Below are 19,901 nucleotides of genomic sequence, written 5' to 3'. Positions count from 1 at the left end.
AATCACAGGGCATGAATGCAGCCCATATAAGCATACCAAAGCTAGTTTTAATCTAGCTAGCTGTGGTACTGGAGCAATGAAGCTGGGACAGCATGCACTTCAGGGCAGGATGTAAAAGCCTGCCTAGAGCCCTGGGGATTTACTTAGGTGGCTAGCCTGCACTGAAGCCCACAGCCGGAGCCCTAGTGTCCACACAGCAATTTTTAGCCTGGCAGCCTGAGCCCCAGTGAGCCCAAGTCAGCTGCCCCATGTCAGCAGTGGCCGTGCCGTGGGTCTTCTATCGCTATGTAGACGCACCCTAGGACTCATGTATGCTAGAAAATTTTGCTGCTTTAACTCTGCTGGTATAGGTAAAGCAGTACAATGCCCCAGCATGGACATAGTTATGTTGGTACAGCTGATTCCTGTACAGGAACTGAAATAAACTATACTGGGATAAGGAATCCTTATACCGGTATAACTGCATTGACACTAGGGGTTTTACCTGTATAACTGTGTCACCATCATACTCCTAACAGACATAGTTATGCCAGGAAAAACTTTTAAGGGTAGATCAGACCTTGGAGCCGCAGCCTAGGGCGATGGGATCTGTGATGTCTTTAAGCCTTGTGATGCTTGTGCCATCCTCCTGATGGGTTGCTCCAGAGACTGACTGAGAGGTCCTTACATAATTTGGCCCTGGGAACCTGACTGTTATGACAGCATCCACTGTCTTGCAATAGGATCTTCAGAAGGGACACTCAGACTGTTTTATTTTGTTCCAGTACCTGCACTGGGGGAATCCTTCCCCCTTTTTGGGCCCCTTTACACCACTCTGGCCCTCACACCCAGGATGTAGGTATCTGAGCAGGGTTGAGGATCTCATCTGGTTTCTGCTTTCTTTGTGAAACTTTTTTGATTGACTTCTAGTAATTGCTAAACAGAAACCCAAACAAAACTTTTGACCACATTTCAAAGTCAATAACGCATGTGTATCAACTTGTCTGAACACACCTGCTTTGTTTTGGTTTTCTATGCCCTTGAAACCATGTTACAGCCTGAGAAACTGAATGACTTGCACAGAGAAGCTTTGAACTCTTTAGCTATGTCTGCGTTTGGAAGTGATCACACTATCTAAACTAAGGGTTGATGTTACAGGATTGTAATCTTCTTGTGTCATGGTAAAACCCACAGGCACATGAAAAGAGGGAAGGAGGTGAAGTCCAGGAGGTTCATTTTGCAGAGTTTCCTTATAAAAGTCTCCTCGATGTGATGGAGCTTATGGTTTGCAGAGAGAACTGGGTACTTTAAACCAGTGAGCCTCTCGGAGCTCTTTTTGTCTCTCTGAGGCGATGTTTACACTGCAATCATACCCACATGCAGACTAATCTGTAGATCATGTACCCGAGCTACTTTAATCTAGCTAGCTTGGATACTGGAACAGTGAAGCCACAGCAGCATGGGCTTCAGTGCAGTCTAGCCACCTGAGTAAATACCCAAGACTCCAGGCAGGTTTTTACATCCTGCCCTGAAGCTTGTGCTGTCACAGCTCTACTTTGCAGTCCCCGAAGTAGCTAGATTAAAGCAAGCTTGGGTATGTGTATACGGGCGGCATTCACACCCCGTGACTGCGGTGTATACATAGCCTAAAGTATCCTCTTATCATCACCACCATAGTATCAGAGGGCCTCACAATCTTGGACATATTTATCCTCCAACACCCTTGCGAGGTAGGAAAGCACTATTATCCTATATACTGTTATTATTACTAATATAGTATTATCTTATTAACTATTATTTATCCGCCTATTAAATCAATAGATTTAAAACCCATAGGCTTCTAATTTCAATTTATATTTCAATGGAAATACCAGCACAGATACTAAAGGAACCAGAGAAACCGAAGTTAGAGCTGGTCTCCTTCATTCCCCTCTCATTTCCCTCACCCCCTTCACATTCCATGCTGTATTCTGATACTTCACGTCCTGGGGAGGGGGATAGAGGCTGTTTCAGCAGCTAGTGTCCTTCTTTAGGCAGGCTTGCTGACTGTGTTGCGTGCGTCACATGCTGCTCAGTTCTTGAACACTCAAGTGAGCTTAGAGTGTTGTGTACAATTTGGATGCAAATGAAAATCCACAGGGACAAACAAAGAGGACTCTGCCTTCCGTGCTTGCCACCCGCCACAAGGGAACTCTCAGAAAATAGAGGCTAAATTTAGTGATGACAGATCTGCCAGGAGGCCTTTTTGAAAGCTTTAAAACAGAGAGGATCTAATAAAGCTGGATGGAGAGAAATAGTTCTTTCTGTATGAGGAAAGCTTGAAACTGTTTGGTTTGGAGAGGAGGTGAATAAGTAGGGGCCTGATATATGAATCCAAAATAATGAATAGTTGAAGGAGAGCAAACTGGGTCCTCCTGTGTTTGCTTTTTGCATAATACAAGAAGGAGGGGACATTGTAAAGAAAAGCAACAAATGTAATGATAAAAGGAAATACTTTGTACATAATGCACAATCAATTTCTGGAACTCATTGCCATTGGGTACCACTGAGGCCAACAACTTAGCAGGATTCAAAAAAGTATTAGACATCTATGTGGATAATAAGAACAGCCAAAGTTCAATAGATACATACATAAATAACCCCTCATGTCAGGGCATCAGCCAACCGCTGACTGATGGGGGGAGGGTTAGGAAGAAAAGTCTGCTGTGGGCAAGTTACTTCATAATCGTCCATTATATGATTTCTTACTCCACCTTCTGAAGCAGTTGGTACTAACAAGTGTCCGAGACAGGAGACTGGACCAGGTGGGCTATTGCTCTGATATAGTTTGACTAGTCCTATGTTAATGCTTGGCTAATTATGCACCTTAGAGCTAAACTGTGTCTTATATGATGTTGGGAATGATGATGTGGTGCAATGTTCCAGCGAAGCCTCTGGAGAGCACTGGGCTTGATTCTTCACTGCCTTGTAATTTTGGATATTGGCTGGGACAGGTTTCCATTCCACAGAGTCCACTGCAACAAAGCAAAGCCACTTTCTGATCTGAGACATAACGATGACCTGTTTAAAAGAGGGATGGTGTCAGAGCTGTATTCTCCAAGACAGCCTGTCTGCATCATTTAGCACTATAAAAACCAATGGTGTCCCTTTGCAGACTGCCATTGTAATGAAGGCTGGGGCAGAAGTTATGGACATTGACATTGTGACCCAGATTATAATTCTATGATAGGTTAATTTACTATTTTATCTTAACTTTATTTTATAGGTTTACTACATTCAGACCCCTCTTGCTTTAGTTGCATATTTGTGCTTATGAATCTTAGATGTTGTGTATTGTTTGCACAGATTGCTAGGTTTATAGGGCTGATCCGATTCCTACTGAAGATGACAGAGGTCTTTCTTGTGATATTTTTAATTGAATCTGGATCAGGCCCATAATAGTTCATCACTCTGTTCATTTGGGTTTAAAATGTGGGTTGTGGATTTAATCCTGGTGAATTTTGCAAAGTCCAAACACAAACATGAGGAAACATTTCTTTTTTCCCTTATGCGATAAGAGAATTATTGCACAGCAGGTACACCCCTTAAAATATGCACTGGGAATCACGTTGAACATCGGGGAGCAGAGGGGGACTACAATCACTCACTCTTTTCCTTATATCTCTTTGGAAAACAATCAAGGATATGCAATGCATGTATGTTTTAAAAGCATTGTGGTAGTGAATTTTAAGTGCACAAAAATTCAAAGCCATTGTAACTTGGCCACATTGTACCATATATTTCTGCTTAGAAGTGGTGGCTTTTATTAAATTTAATTACTTTTCCATGCTATGGTTTTAAATCAAGAGCAACTTCAAAACAAAGGTGGTTTATATTAATATAACAGTTCTCCCCTGTGGCTTGGATAGTAAAGGTGTAGCTATTAAATGAGGGTGGTTTTTATTAAACAATATGTGAAGAGCAACTACTCCATGAGAACAGTTAGTTACTGAAGGTGGCTTCTAGAGAGATGCTTTTTGGATTAACTTTAGAAGAAATATCTGAGTCCATAACAAATGTGGTGGCGGTCCACTCCTTTCCAGTGTGATTTAAGGCAGACATATTAACAAGATGGATAGTAAAAGAAACTACACAAGTGGGTTGAATTACAATTGCTGTGGGAACCATAATTTTTAATTTCCTGACTTCTGTGGATCTGGATTCTCAGCCATAATGCTGCTTTGTGTTTATTTTATTTTGCACTGATGTATCAAATAGATGATAGACTAAAAACGGGTTATGTGGCTTTGGTCGAGTAAAGTGAAAAACTATGCTCTTTTTCATAAGTATGGGCATATGGCACCAGTATTGCTTCTTCATGTATAGTCAACTTGTTAAAACAGTTTGGGCCAGCCCCTCAGCTAAATGGGTCTGGCTCTATTGGCTTCAGTGGTACGAGGCCAGTTTTCAGCAGTTGAGGCTCTGTCCCTTTAGAGGAGGTCTGGGATTGGTGAGCAAAGCAGAGTCTTGTTGAATCAGTTCTAATGAACTAAAATCCTTCTATTTTTAATCTGAAAGAACAGTTGGAATGACATGTTCATTGCTATCATGGTCTCTTCCCCTCTGCCCCCCTTTACTCCAGCTCCTAATATCTGTCCTGCATGCAGCTCCTGTACGTAGAGGGAATCAGAATGTAAAGAAGCGCAGAGAGTTTTAGGTGCGAGTGTATTTATATTAAGTGTAGTTTAAAAATTAGATTAAGTAAATGATTTTCCTTTTAAATTATGTGAAACTTGGTGATGACAACACAAAACAGAAAAAGCACAGGCTTTTTATGATGTAATTTAATATAGCTAGTTGTCACTTAAGAAATACAGATCTGATTGATACATCATTTTTAATGTTCTGACTTCAATTCACATAGCAGTAAAGTGTGAATGCACATATTTAATCTTGTCAGTGGCATTTTCAATGCTTTTCTATTTTAAGTAACATGCTTTAAAAGTTCTGCTCCCTTAGTTCACACTGTTATTGTCTGCTCCAGTTGTTGATTTAGTAGCTTTTCTGTTGTAGTCTGGGAATGAGTTCCTTTGGACTTTCACATTATCTTACTGTAATATACATTATTTATACTGGAGGTTGATGACTTTAACTCAGAGGAATTCACTGGACATTGCATTTACACGATATAAAAATGCTGTTGTCAGTTATGGAAATTAAGAGTAAAATAGCGTTAATTCTTAAGATACTTAAGCTATATACCTTATTTATTTTTGATACATGATTAGTTCTAAATACTTTTGTTTATATTCATTAATTCTGAATTATTTAGTTATTACATGAGAAAATACATCACTTTAGAATTGAATTGGAATGCTGACTCCATCCAGCTAAATAAAGCATAAATAAATAAATAAATAAACTAAAATAGCACTAAGTGCTCTCCAGGGATCTGATGAGTGGTTAAGTAAAAATATCCATGTTTAATATCCTTTCAACCCCCAGTTGCCTTAATTTTTTTTGGTTTTGTTTTTAAAAATAAAATCTAGAGAAAGGAATAGAAATGGGGCCAGTATCTGAAATGACTAGCTAGACATGCAGATCTGACTAATATGAAAACCAAAAAGAGACCAAGGCTCTAAGGACCAATTTTTCAAAAAAACTAAAGCACACTTGATATTCCACCCACATGGTGGGTGAGGTAATACCTTTTATTGTACCAACTTTTGTTGGTGAAAGAGACAAGCTTTTGAACTTCTATATAGCGCTTCCTCAGGTCACATCTGTGTAAACTCAAAAGCTTGTCTCTTTCACCAGCAGAGGTTGGTCCAGTAAAAGATATTACCTCACCCACCTAGTCTTTTTCTAATATCCTGAGACCAACATGTCTACAGCAACACTGCGAACAACAATTTGATATGCCAAACATTTTTTAGATTAAAATACAAGCAGGAAAAAAAATCTCCCTACCCTCTTTCACCAAGAAAATACTATTAAATACTATTAAGGCAATACAGAGCTTTTTTTAGAGATCCTAAAGAAGCAAAAAACTAAGTACTTCCCTCGCAGACAATGTAGTAGCAGTGGAATCACTCTATGGATACTACTGCTGCCTTGTGTCTGCAGTATTTATGTGGGTGCTGTGCTTCCTACATAGGGGAAATGCCTGGTGCATGTCCATATTTGTAAATCAGCTGACCCTGCTCTATTCCTCCCTGTACCCATTCCCCAAATGTCCCCTTCTTCTGTAATCTTTCCTTTTCTGCAGGAATGTGTTCATTTTGGAGCCTATTAAATGATAGCATTTTTCTTCTGACACATCATATCCTTTAAAAATTCATTTTTTCATACCACTTATGGCATCCTGTATTACTTAAGGCCTCTAAACCAGAATGTAGATACTGTATAGTATAAAGTGTGAATATTGCAGTTTTAGCAAAATGTCAAATACCCTAAAAAGGAAAGAGTTTTAGTTGGACGGCATATAATCAGTCAAAAATGGTGTCTCTGGAGTCCCAAAAAATGATGCTGGAATCTGTGGTTATCACAGATTTTTTTGAAAACCAGTGATTTGAAAGCCATTTATAATGAAAATACATGTCTGTTTCTGGAGACTTAATTAGAGGTGTAAAAATACTCTAATAATTTCTGTAACTCAGGGAATCTGTCCCTACATGGCAGTCTTTATAGGAAGCAGCTGTGCTGTGTGAGGCCTTTAGGCTGCTGCTTACATGTTTGAAAATGCCCACGTTTTTGGCATATTTTTCACTTTACAATAGTTGGGGCCTTGAAGAAGAGGGACTATTGTTCCATCTCTTCAGCTTTATTTTTGAATATTTCCTCAGAAAAGTCTGGAATGAATTGGGAAAGAGTAAAACAAATCTATTGGCTAGCCAGGAAACGTGTAAATGGTTAACTCCCCATTGTGCTGTTGAAGACTAGTGTAGACAAGAAAAGGATTTTGCCATTAAAAATAGGGAGTGTCTGAATGTTTTATATACACTGAAACTTAACCCCCCCCCCCCGACAATTAGAAAATTACTTATTCATAGATATGAAACAAAAGTTGCCTGAGGTGACTCCACCTTTTGTTCTGGGAGAATATTTAGTTAAAGCATGCTTGGCACAGAAACACCAACATCATATGATACAGCATGCCAAACGTCCTTTAAATACTCCCCCTCCCCCACCAGTGTATAACGTGTACAGATAACGTGACTAATTATCCCGGCCCACCTTGATTATCACTACAAAAGGTTTTTTTTCCCCCGCCTGCTTTCCTGCTGGTAATAGCTCACCTTGCCTGATCACTCTTGTTACAGTGTGTATGGTAACACCCATTGTTTTATTTTCTCTGTGTATATAAAATCTCCCCACTGTATTTTCCACTGCATGCATCCGATGAAGTGAGCTGTAGCTCACGAAAGCTTATGCTCAAATAAATTTGTTAGTCTCTAAGGTGCCACAAGTCCTCCTTTTCTTTTTGTGGTTACAGACTAACACGGCCGCTACTCTGAAAACTAAAGGCCTGGAGACCAATAAATGTCTTTGGTTGAGTTTCAGTTGATAAGAAAAAGGAGGGAGACTGCACTCCATAATATATTAACCCCCAAAGTTGTAGAGAAGTAAATAAGTTATTTCACCCTCCATTTCTTTCTGGATTGAATCTCTCCTGATGCTACTCTCCATCAGAGCATCAACAGGTTCCCTCTAGAAGTGTGGCAGAACCATACCATCCTCTTTCCCCAATGGACAAGCATCTACCCCTCCCCCGTGGTACAGATCTTGTTGATTTGGGAGAATTTGGGGATGATTTTTGGAATTCTGTGGAAGGACACTGTAAGTTTTGGGAGCATTATGTTGAACTTGTATCTCCAGTCAACCCTTCCCACCTGTCTGCAGTACCTTGCTAGATTGCCACTTCATTGCAACCCGGATTCCCAATGGAACCCTAGTTCTGAGAAAACTGTGTGGGTGGGTTGGTCAGGTGCTAATTTGTGGTTTGTACGCTTCAGTGCAACACTGCTGGCTAATCAGGTTACCATTACTCAAGATTACTCATGGAGGAGGCCCCCTCCTCCCCCCTGGCTTGTCTTGTGTTGCTGAGACTTGTCTGGATGATTCAGCTGGCCTTTTATGGGCTAAATTCTCCCTAGTCAGGTTCTTGGTTCAGCATCCTTGAAGATCTCCATGCCCAGAACTTCTCTGATTTGAAACATGCCTGGTTGGGCCTAAATTAAAAGAGTTTTGTTGAGATGCTTTGCTGTCTCACTAATAAGAAATGAAATTTAGTGAGGCACACATGTTCTCTGAATGTCAAATATACTCTACAACTTGCAAATACTAATCAAGTCAATCCAAATAATGCCAACATAGAAAGTTCCCTAAAAAGATGATTTTATGCATTCAAAGCTATTGATTGGGTGAAATTATGCCATGATTTACAGCTCAGGTATTGATGTTAACAGGGTTACACAAGGAAGTTGCAGCACCAGTTAAGTATTTACTATACCCCTTTCATGCAGTGGGGACTGCTAATACTTTTTGTCAAAGAGGCAATAACATTACCTGTGTTGAATGAGCAAGTTGGAGTTCTACTCTCTATTTCTTTTAAAGAGTCAAATGGGCCAGAATGAGAGAGAGTGACTGACTGTATAGCCTGGTGAGTAGGGCACTCACTCAGAATGTGAGGGATCCAGTCCCCCTGCTCCAATGACTCTAATTATTTATTTACAGTCCAACAGCTTCAACAGGAGAGATTGAGTGAGGCCCCTCCCCACCACATGACTTTAGCCTAATGGCTAAAACACTCATTCTGATTGGTGGCACACCCTAGGTTAGTACCCTAACCAATCCTCCTCCTCACCTGTCCTAGGCTGTTTTGTGTGAACTCACCTGAGGAGCTTGATCCAGTAGGCTGCTTCTCAGCACATCTACGGATCAGGTCCCACGCACAACTTAGGTGGCCAAAAGTCTATCTTCTCTTGGTTTGTGAATCTCTTGGGCTTAGGCAGGGAGTAGGTGCCTAGAGGGAGGCAGCAGTGCACATGTTCAGACAGAAGCAGGCACGTAGGTAACTTTTACTGCAAAACCTGAGGTGTTGAGTGAGTTTAGGTGCCTACAGGATTCAACAGGCATTTTGTCCATTGCAGTGGAGCCTTAAAAAGGGACTTTTGCACGTAACTCTTGTTAGGTCCATAGCTGTCCGTGTATTCCCCTCCTGCTTGCTGCTGTATAAAGCTGCTCTTTCTTCTTATATAATTGCTTATGTCTTTAACTTGCAAACAGAAGAGGGGCAAGAGTGCTGACTTTTGTGAATATTTGTTTTGGCAGCATTGGGAATGTTGGTGCAGTCCAGACAGCAGAGTGAGCAGGCATGTAGAAGAGTTATTGAGTAAGCAAATCAGCGGTGTGGCTCTCTATATGGTTTAGGTAGCTGAATTTTAAATCAGCTACCATAAGTTCTACAGCAGACACGGCTTACTGAACTGAGCAATAAAACAATTAAAATGTGTAAAAGTCAGCTTGGGATAATAGCCTTTTTATTTATCTGTCTCCCTGTGATTAATGGGAAATGAACTATAAAATTTTCCTTAATCTTCAGCCTGTTCTGCCTTTTTCTCTATATTCTCAGAAGACTTGTTCTAGGCATACATAGTCTATAGGGAGAAGTTACTTTTCATTTTCAGTATTAGCTGAAGACCAAGATTTCAGGAGAGGGGACCACAGAACATTAAAATCCCATTCACAATAAGCACTTGAGGGTGGGCATTTGTGATAGTCCATGTACAGCAAGCCAGCTCAATGAATATACTTAGTGCTGGCCATCTGGCTATACCCTCTCCAGAGCTTTTCCACGTTGGGACAATCGGTAATCGTTTTTCTGCTCTGGTGCCAGGGCTACCAGCAATGGAACTTGTAGTGCAGATGGTATTATCTATCACTGTTGCTTAACACTGATCTTAGGCACCCCTACATCTGCTATATTCAATAGAGTGATGAAAATGCCAGCAGTACCAGTGGAGATGCACTGTTGGTTGCTATTGTGAGAAATATTGTTAGGAATGATTTCCTAGTGTAGGCAAGACTAAAGAGGGTTTTTTTTGTTTGTTTCCTTTTAAGGCACTTGGAATTCTCCACCTCCAGAGATTCTGGCAGAATCCACTTTGCTGAAATAGAGGAAACTAAGGACAATCATTGAAGAGGCCAGTATTCTCTTACCATATAAGTGGGGATTATCTGTGATGATTCTTGCTGCTTATTACAGTGCTGTATTGTGCAGCCCACCTTTGAACATTGTTCAGTGACATAGTGCTTGATGCCTGGCTATGAGGCTTACCAAATACTAAAACTGTGGGAAATTTTAGAAGAGGCTGATGTATTTAACATAAACGTGTCTATTTTTAATTTTCTGGAGTAATCTCACTTCTGCTGCTGCTTAGTTTGAATAGATTGTGACCTAAGTCTCTACAGTTTCCTTTCTGGTTTTCATACAGTGCAACAAGATCCCTTTTTGTTACCCCATTTACCTTCCCCAACGGCGGCCTCTTCTCCAAACTGCAGTAGTGTAAATTCTCCAACTTCTCATCCTAGCTAAGCTCTTTGATCAGTTGAGTGTTTCTCTGGACACTGTCCAGTTTTTCTAGTCTTTCCCCTTAAAGCAGCCTCACAGAAAAACTTAAATCTTGTTAGCCGTGTTAGTCTGTATTCGCAAAAAGAAAAGGAGTACTTGTGGCACCTTAGAGACTAACCAATTTATTTGAGCATAAGCTTTCATGAGCTACAGCTCACTTCATCGGATGCATACTCTGGAAAGTGTAGAAGATCTTTTATTATACACACAAAGCATGAAAAAATACCTCCTCCCACCCCACTCTCCTGCTGGTAATAGCTTATCTAAAGTGATCATTCTCCTTACAATGTGTATGATAATCAAGTTGGGCCATTTCCAGCAGAAATCCAGGTTTTCTCACCCCCCCGCCCCCACACACAAACTCACTCTCCTGCTGGTAATAGCTTATCTAAGGTGACCACTCTCCTTACAATGTGTATGATAATCAAGGCGGGCCATTTCCAGCACAAATCCAGGGTTTAACAAGAACGTCGGGGGGGGGGGGGGGAAGAGGTAGGAAAAAACAAGGGGAAATAGGCTACCTTGCATAGAAACCATTTTGCTGAAGTATCTTTTTTTCTTATGTTTCTTCATGTCATTAAGGCCAGTCTATGAAAACTGGATATTTGTATGTCGGAAGCTTAGCTACTCCTGCTACTTTCACTGTTGTCAATGGGAGGCTTTTTACTGCCTTCAGCGAGCATTGAATTGGGCCCTTAAAGCAAGAGCCTGTGTTTGTTAAACCATGATGCTCCTCACACCAGATCATTGTGGTAAAGTGCAGCACTAATAGCTAAAGAAAATAAGGCTAGTATATGTACCTTTTAATATTTGCCTTTGTCTATGTCCCTCTGTGACTTGGGTTCTGGAAACTGTTATCCTGCATATGCTTTAACTCTGATTAATATTCTCCTCTCAGTCCTAGTTATGAGATTATATTGGTTGCCAAAGCATGACTTCAGTATAGGGACTTCCAGCTCTTGGGAGGCTGGGCTGTTTGCCTGATTGTTTGGTAAAGTTTTAGTTTTATATTTCACTACTAAATCTTATTGATCACAGATTTTTTCCCTCTGCCAGTATGAACTGATAACTGCAAGTGTCAACAGTACAACACCCCCCCCCCCCGCATCAACTATGTTAGTACAGTGACGTAATCCAGAAAATTTGCTAAAGTTCAAATCCCCAATCACATTTTCTACTGAATTTGCTGGCAAATACTCATTGCCAATGGTTGCATTCCAAAATGCTTGCTTTCCACAACAGTTACTTTATCTGTTTTCCAGGGTACAGCTTCCAGGAAGAAAAACAGGAACATGAGAGGCCCAACAGAGCCAAATTCTGCCTACTGCTACACCCTTACCATCCCACTGATGTCATTAGATGGACAGTTAATTTATTCTGACTTTACGGGCATTGCATGTGAAAAACAGAGGGCAGAAATTTAACCAAGTGTTCAGAGCGGGCTGAGTTCAAAATTCCAGGCCCACCTTCAACATTTGCCAAACAATTTCAGCTCCTTTTAAATTTAAATGAAATGGTTTGATCTTTCAGTTTTGGAAAATCAGTCTCTTTGCTTCACATATCTGTTCTGTTTTACTTCATCAAACCACTCATTCTTTTGTGTGTAATTCATTGTCTGACTACACCAGTTAGGGCCTAGACCTGAACTCTAAGAGCAAAATCCTGCTCCTTGCTGTTGGCCTGATCCAGCTTTGATTAAAGTCAATGGAAACAAAATGGATGAGTGTATAAGAGGGAACAGGGAATATAAAAGCAAGCCAGAGCTCTCCATATCCTTCAAACGAGTGTTAAAACACCATGCTGTGCACTGTACAGGGCCTGGTGTATTGTTTTAGGAGAAGTTTCCAAACCCCTATATCATGTGTGCTGCTGTTCATAGCAAGTGCCATCAGGGACACATACACACTGCTGCTATTCTGAGTGGCAGTGAAGTGGTTTCCAGAGCATATACCCTTAGTGTATTTGTGGACACCCTGTCCTGGTTGTTAGGATTACTACATCTGAGGGCTTGGCTACACTTGCGAGTTACAGTGCAATAAAGGAGCCCTGGGCGCACTAGCTCACTACCCGTCCACACTGGCAAGGCACGTAGAGCGCTCTGACTCCGCGGCTACAGCGCTGCTGGGACTCCACCTCAGTGAGTGGAATAATAAATAATAATAATAAAGGACAGAGCCTGCTGGAGCGCTGCGGCGCCAGTGTGGACAAGGTGTTGCATTACTGCGCTCTGATCAGCCTCCGGAAACATCCCATAATCCCCTTAAGTCAAGTGGCCACTCTTGTCATTGTTTTTGAATCGCTGCAGGAATGCAGATATGCCCTTTGAAAGCTCCATTTCTGACAGCAGGCTGCTTATCTGCTCCGAGACAAAGAAACCATTAGTGTGGAATGCCGTGTGTGAGAGAGAGAGAGACGGGGGAGAGGGGGGTCTGCTGCTGTCTGAACTTACAAGACAGCATGCTGACATGCTCTCAGCCCCCCAAAACCCACTTTCTCTCCCCACATACACACAACACACTCCTTGTCACACTCCACCCCACCCCACCCATTTGAAAAGCACGTTGCAGTCACTTGTGGGCAGCTATCCCCGCATGCAATGCACCACTCCCAATGCCGCTGCAAGTGCCGCAAATGTGGCCACATCAGTGCGCTTGAAGCTGTCAGTGTGGACAGACTGCAGCGCTTTCCCTACTGCGCTCTCTGAAGGCTGGTTTAACTCAAAGCGCTCTACATCTGCAAGTGTAGCCATGCCCTCAGGCTGCACTGAGCAACATCTTTGCACTCTGAGTTGGCTGGCCAGGACAGAGTTTGGCCCTAAATGTCTAGATGGGGTTAATCTGACTAGATTTTCTATCACATTTCAATAATGAGAATGTAGAGGCCCAAAAACCTGGTGTAATCTCTGAGGTGGTTTTTTTTGTTTTTGTTTTATGACCGTAGTTAAATATTTGTCCTTGAATGCATTGCTTAGAAGGGGCAACCACAGCCAATCCATGTTTCTGAAGTTGGACATCATCCATAAGTTTAAAGATTCTTTACCTCACTTAGCTTTACACAACATATAATTTATAGAATTGGATCTGATAGCTTAGTTGAATGGCATTTAAAAATCTCTTTATTCACAATACTCAAACCAGAACAGTGTTATCTGTATTGTTTAGAATAGTCTGGGTAACAATGCCTCCAGTTTTCAGAGTAGCAGCTGTGTTAGGTGAATAGTTCTCCTTCAGAGTGCTGGGAAAATCATCTCAAAGGAATGCAGATATTGACTAACTCATAGTTTTGGATAGTAATGGTTAAAAGTAGTGGAAAAGTACATAATTGCTTGCAGCCCTAAATCACCACAAAAATTACCATCCTGCAGAAAAAAATTCTGCCCTTAGGCTACAGCTAATGCAGCTTCAAAAATGGTCATAAAAACTTACTGGCCCAGACATAACAGCTGCTTGTCTATCTTTCCAATGATGATGAAAAAATTAAGGCCAGATCCTCATTTGGTGTCAATTGGCATAGCTCTCTTGGCTCCAATGAAGCTATTTGCTGAGTTACACCAGCTAAAGAGCTGACCCTGATTATATTTAATTCTCTCATCAATAATATTTACTTGTCAAGGCTATAGAATTTTGCAAGTCTGAGCTAATGGTTGCAGTTGGTGGACAAAGTATGGATGGAAAATATACTTTTCCAGGGTTAAGTATCTGAATTCAGTAAATGCTGACATCAATTTGTACACAATAAACAAAAAACAAGCACTTTGCACCCAGCTATTTTGCATGTGTTTGTTTATATAGCAATCAGTAGATGTCATGGTTGAGGATCAGGAAGGAAACAAGATTCTGTGCAGGGAACAACTGTCCTTATTAGATCATAGAGGGAAGAGTGAGAGATTTTAGATATCAGGAGAGTGCTATAAAGTTCAGTGGCTTTTGTTCTTGGATAAATGTTGGGGCTTGTGTCTACACATGGAAATTTACCAAAATACCTATTCTGGAATAATTATTTTGGGAAATTTCCAAGTATAGACCAGACCTTAGGTAGGAAAAAGCCCTTCATGACATTTTGGAACAGAAAAGGTTCTCACTTTGGAAGCCCTTGCTTGTATTCCATGACTTAACTAGTGCAGTGCTAGTCTTACAAGATCACATAGCTGTCTCTTTTTATGAACCATGACTTTAGGAGGATGCCTAACTGATAAATCACAGCTTTGGGAAGCAATGCTGTGGAGCTCTGTGGTGGCACAGCAGTGATGGGAGGAAGGATGGTCTTGTGATTAAGACATAGGGCAGTGAGTCAAGAGTCCATGATTCTGATCCTGGCTGTGCCCTGGGCCTGCTGGGTGGCTCTTGGTTGGGGATGTAACCTATCTGTGCTTCAGCCAGCTCTACAGCTGGGCACATTTGTTTTGGCTGAAAAATGCAAGTTCACTTCAATTGAAATATTTCACAAAGTCGTGTCATGACTTTTACATAAAAGCGGAAGAGCTTCTGAGAGACCCTGCCTCACAATAGCCAATAACCCAGTGGTTAGGAAAATTACTAAGGGAGAGCTGGGTTCAAGTCCTTGCTCTAGAATGGGGATTCAGACCTGGGTCTCCGAAATGAGTTCCCCGGCTATTGGTTGTAAGGCAGGTGGTGCTGCTGCCACCACAACCACCTTCTCCTCCTCCTCAATTTTTGTGAACCTAGCTCTTAATTTCCTTTCCTTTTATTAAAAATACCTGAAACAAAACATTTTGTTCAACCCAAAACTATATTTTCCCTACTTTTAAATTTGCAAAAAATTCTAAAAAGTTTCAGTTGGGGTTGAACCCAATTTTTTTTTACCAGTTTTTCAGAACTGCCAGCAAGCCACACTATCAGTTATTCGCCCAGCTCTAGTTAGCTCCTCAGTGCAATGGGGATAATAATACTTCTCTCTGTCTTAGGGGTGCTGTGAGGCTAAATTCACTGATGTTTGTAAATTCTTCTGAGATCCTTACATGGCAGGTACTTAGTAAGTGAATGTAATTAACTTAACAACATGTTAATAATGCAGAATAAAATATCCTTTAAATTTCTTCTCTCTCAGAAGTCTTCAAAGTTGCACGCTGTGAGGAATGCCAGAAAGGGGCAAACCCTTACAAACAATAAAGTTCAGAGAAACTAGCTACAGAAAAACACATACAAGAGTAGCCCTGATTAGAACTGTGATTATGTCTGTCCTAAATGCTGACTGGTTTGTGCTTTTTAGACTAAAACATAGGGCAATAATGAGACTGTACACAGACCTGAAGACAAATACAAAGAGAGCCTAAAGCCAAGGGACGATTTGTGGGTACTGGGACAGGCAGGTCTAGGCCTGCCCAAAACTAAAGACCTGCCCTCTCAACTAAGGGGTGCGTGTGTATGTGCGCACGTTGCTGTGCACATAGAGGTGGGTGTGTACAGTTACTCAGGGCCTGCTGCTACATAGCTGCCATTTGGACTATTATTATGTTTTGTTCAGACTTGCTGACTTAACTGGTTCATGGTTATTACATTTTTTGATTGTCCACCTACATGTGTGTCTAGCTTTGATTTTCTTGCATTTTGGGATTGCTGTTCTTGGGTGCATCAGAGCATAACAGGGGAACCACTAGGCCCAGGCCACCAGTGAGGACATGGGACAACAAAGGAGAAAACATGAATGGGAATGAGATCAAAGGTTAAAAATCAAGGAACCAGAGAACCCCCAACAGCACCCATAGCTTCTGAAAGGCATCTAAGGAGTCAGTGGACGCTGCCCAGATAGGGTTGCCAACCCTTCAAGATTATCCTGGAGTCTCCAGGAATTAAAGATTAATCTCTAATTAAAGATAATGTCATGTGATGAAACCATCAGGAATTCATCGAACCAAAGTTAGCAACCCTATGCCCAGAGGAACTCTGCCTGTAAGGGTGATTGGATAAGGGAGCAGAAATAGGCCCCACAATCAGAATATCACTCCTTGTCCAGCTTCCTCCTCTTAAAGCCAAAGTAGTGTGTAACTAAGAGGTACTGGATCCTCCCAGCACTCTGGATCCACATCCGAGAAGAGTCTGCTTTCCTATATCAGGGAAGTAAGGCAGGCAATGTGTGGATTAGCATTTTGCACTGTTCCTTTTTAAACGGATAGTGCTGCTGGAAGCTAGCCAAAGGCCTGTGGTATCTACCTGATGAAGCCAGGTGACTCATGTAAGCAGAGAGCCATCAACACCCGTGCTGTGCTTGGATATGTAGGAGATCAATTCTTCTCTAGCAGTAAGGACAAAATTACATGCACAATAGTGTAGTTACTTTGAGCAGTCATTTGGGGGCAGCATAAACAAGAAAACACTATAAATGAGAATAATGCTGGGCTTTTACACAGAAACAAATTGAACATACCACAAGAACATAGTTTACTACAACACAGGATTGTTACTGTGCTAAAAATAAATATAATATTGGAAGGAATCTACACAGACTGAACCATTACAATTTGTAGCTATAGCCCTGGAAATTCTCTCTCTGTGCTGTGTTTGTACAAGTTCCCCACTCTTGCAATGGTGGAGAGTGAAAACTGCTAATTGTAGACACAGCTTTATTGTATTCCCTCGACTCTGCTAGCTTTGACAGCCAATGTATCTGCTTTTCCCACAGCTCCCTCTGGCCTCCTTCCACCCTGCTCCCTAGGAATGGAACTTTTGCCCTGATCTGATCCGTAAGGCCTTTGCCCTCTCCTCCTGCAGATCCCCACAAGAATCCACCTCATTCTGACAAGAAATTGCCCAATTAATGCTGAATAGACTTAGGGGCAGTCAGATATAGTTAATGTGCATTTATTTAATAATTATAATAGACTCTCCCACGCCCACAACCAATATATAGAGAATGTCTATAAAAACGGTCCCCATTTAGATTGTGTCCCCCTCTCCTCCTTTAGTATGTTCTTGTCAGTTGTACTGTAAATTCTTAAGGGGCAGGGACTATTTTTCTGAGAGGTGGGGACATAGCCTAGCATATAGATTTTGAGTAAATCATCCTTTGGTCCCACAGTGACGCTATCTCAAATTGCAATTACAAAGATTAGTAACATCTTCACTGGTGTGGTTTTTTTGTTTTTTTTTTAATCTGTGGTTTTAACAACTATTTCAAAAAGTCCCGAGTTAAAGGCCTTGTTAAGCACATGGTGGTACTTTAATTTGTCTGTTTATCCTCCCTCTAACTCTGACCTCTATTCTTCCTGTCAGCACTTATGGATCTGAAGCAGGCCATGTGGATCTTCAAAGGACATTGAAATTGCATTGTAATAATCTGTATCTCTGGAATGAGCCAGGCGAAGGCTGCTGATGGAACTGTGTTCTGGTAAAACGATAAAAATAGAGGTAAGTAATTACATTTTTTATAATGGACAAGTCATTCAGATACCATTTCAGTGGCAATTTCCATTCAGTAAGGGAAAACCTTTTAAATAATGTGTCACATTTTACCATGTCACCTAATTTACAAATCCAATTTGCTTTCCCTATAGTCCATAGCTAGGGGATAGAGCTACAATAAACAAACTATATATAAATCTATGGCTGAATTGGCTGGTATATTAATAATCACATACCTACATTTATTAGTTCTAAATCAGAAGACCAGAATAGGCTCTATGCTACAAACATTTATGTACATGCATAAACTTTACTCATGTGAGCATCCTGTTGCGATCAATAGACCTGATTTTCTTTGTCCCTTGTGCAGTCATTTACAGACTCTATTCTGTACTTTAGCTGTGCTATTCTGACTTGGTAGCATTTTATGTCCTTTTTGCACTCACTTTCCACAGGTGCAAATGACTGCACAATGGGTCAGGCAGTGGAGAACTGGGTCCAAAGGCATTAATCACATGTGTTAGGATTTGCGGCTCAAAGCAATAGTAACACAGGGATCTCTGTGGAAAAAAAAATGGTTACTCACTTTCTCGTAACTGTTGTCCTTCAAGATATGTTGTTCATGTCCATTCCAGGCAGATGTGTGTGCACCGAGTGCATGCCAGCCAGAAGATTTTTCCCCTAGCAGCATCCGTAGTGTCGGCCTGGGCGTTCCCTGGAGTGGCGCCTTCATGGCACACAATATCAGGCCTCGCCTACCTCCCACCCCCTCAGTTCCTTCTTGCCGACTATTCTGACAGAGGGGTAGGAGGGTGGGTATTGGAATGGACATGAAGAACACATCTCGAAGAACAACAGTTACGAGAAAGTGAGTAACCATTTTTTTCTTCTTCGAGTGATTGTTCATGTCCGTTCCAGGCAGGTGATTCACAAGCTAGAGCTCATGAGGTGGGGTCGGAGTTATCCACAGAAAAGAGCACGGCTCGCCCAAAAGCTGCATCGTCCTTGGAGTGTTGTGTAATTGCACAGTGCGACGTAAATGTATGTATCGAAGACCACGTAGCTGCCCTGCAAATGTCCTGAATAGGGACTTGTGTCAGGAACACCGCAAAGGAGGCCTGGGCCCTGGTAGAGTGAGTGGTTATCTGCGGAGCGGGCTCCTTTGCCAGGGTATAGCACTCCCTAATGCAGGATGTTATCCATGACAATATGCATTGAGAGGATACCGGAAGGCCCTTCATTCTGTCCGCCACAGCTACAAAGAGTTGGATAGACTTCCGGAACGACGTAGTTCTCTCTGTGTAGAAGGCTAAGGCCCTACGCACGTCCAGTGCGTGCAGCCTGCGCTCCCTATCTGAGGAGTGTGGCTTGGGATAAAACACTGGGAGGAAGATGTCCTGGGTCATGTGAAAATGGGAGACGACTTTCAGGAGAAAAACCGGATGAGGTCTGAGCTGGACCTTATCCTTATGGAAAAACTGTGTAAGGGGGCTCAGACGTGAGGGCCCTGAGCTCCAAAACCCACTGAGCCGAGGTAATTGCCACGAGGAACACAACCTTGAATGAGAGATATAACAGGGAGCAGGTGGCCAGAGGTTCAAATGGTGGGTCTGTAAGCCTGGAGAGGACTAAATTGAGGTCCCAGGCAGGGACAGGCTGACGTGTGTGTGGGAAGAGCCTGTCCAAACCCTTGAGAAAACGACTGACCATGGGGTTTGCAAAGACTGAGAGACTATCTGAGCCCGGATGGAAGGCGGAGATAGCGGCCAAGTGGACCCTTATTGATGATCGTGACAGATCTTGATGCTTTAGGTGAAGGAGGTAGTCCAGTATAAATGGTATGGAGGTGAGGGGCTGCGACTGACTACATTGCTCCTCCCAGATGGAAAATCTTTTCCCCTTAGCCAGGTAATTAGCCCTGGTGGAGGGCTTTCTACTACCCAAGAGGACTT

At 41.8% G+C, this 19,901-nt stretch overlaps 1 long non-coding RNA gene across 3 annotated transcripts in view; it reads left to right on the top strand.

Moving 5' to 3' along the window:
* Window positions 1-19,901, top strand: part of LOC144274745 (uncharacterized) — a 128,264-nt gene that overhangs the window by 78,948 nt on the left and 29,415 nt on the right. For 2 of the 3 annotated variants that reach the window (XR_013347946.1, XR_013347945.1), the window contains exon 1: window positions 12,615-17,955. This is a non-coding gene — a long non-coding RNA (uncharacterized LOC144274745). Of the gene's footprint in view, window positions 1-12,614; window positions 17,956-19,901 lie in introns of those variants that run through there. The other variant, XR_013347947.1, reaches the window with a different exon arrangement.

This window comes from Eretmochelys imbricata, chromosome 1, assembly GCF_965152235.1.
Source record: "Eretmochelys imbricata isolate rEreImb1 chromosome 1, rEreImb1.hap1, whole genome shotgun sequence".
Lineage (NCBI taxonomy): Eukaryota > Metazoa > Chordata > Testudines > Cheloniidae > Eretmochelys > Eretmochelys imbricata.
The sequence above is the reverse complement of the archived record's forward strand: the minus strand, read 5'-3'. Positions and strand labels throughout refer to the sequence as shown.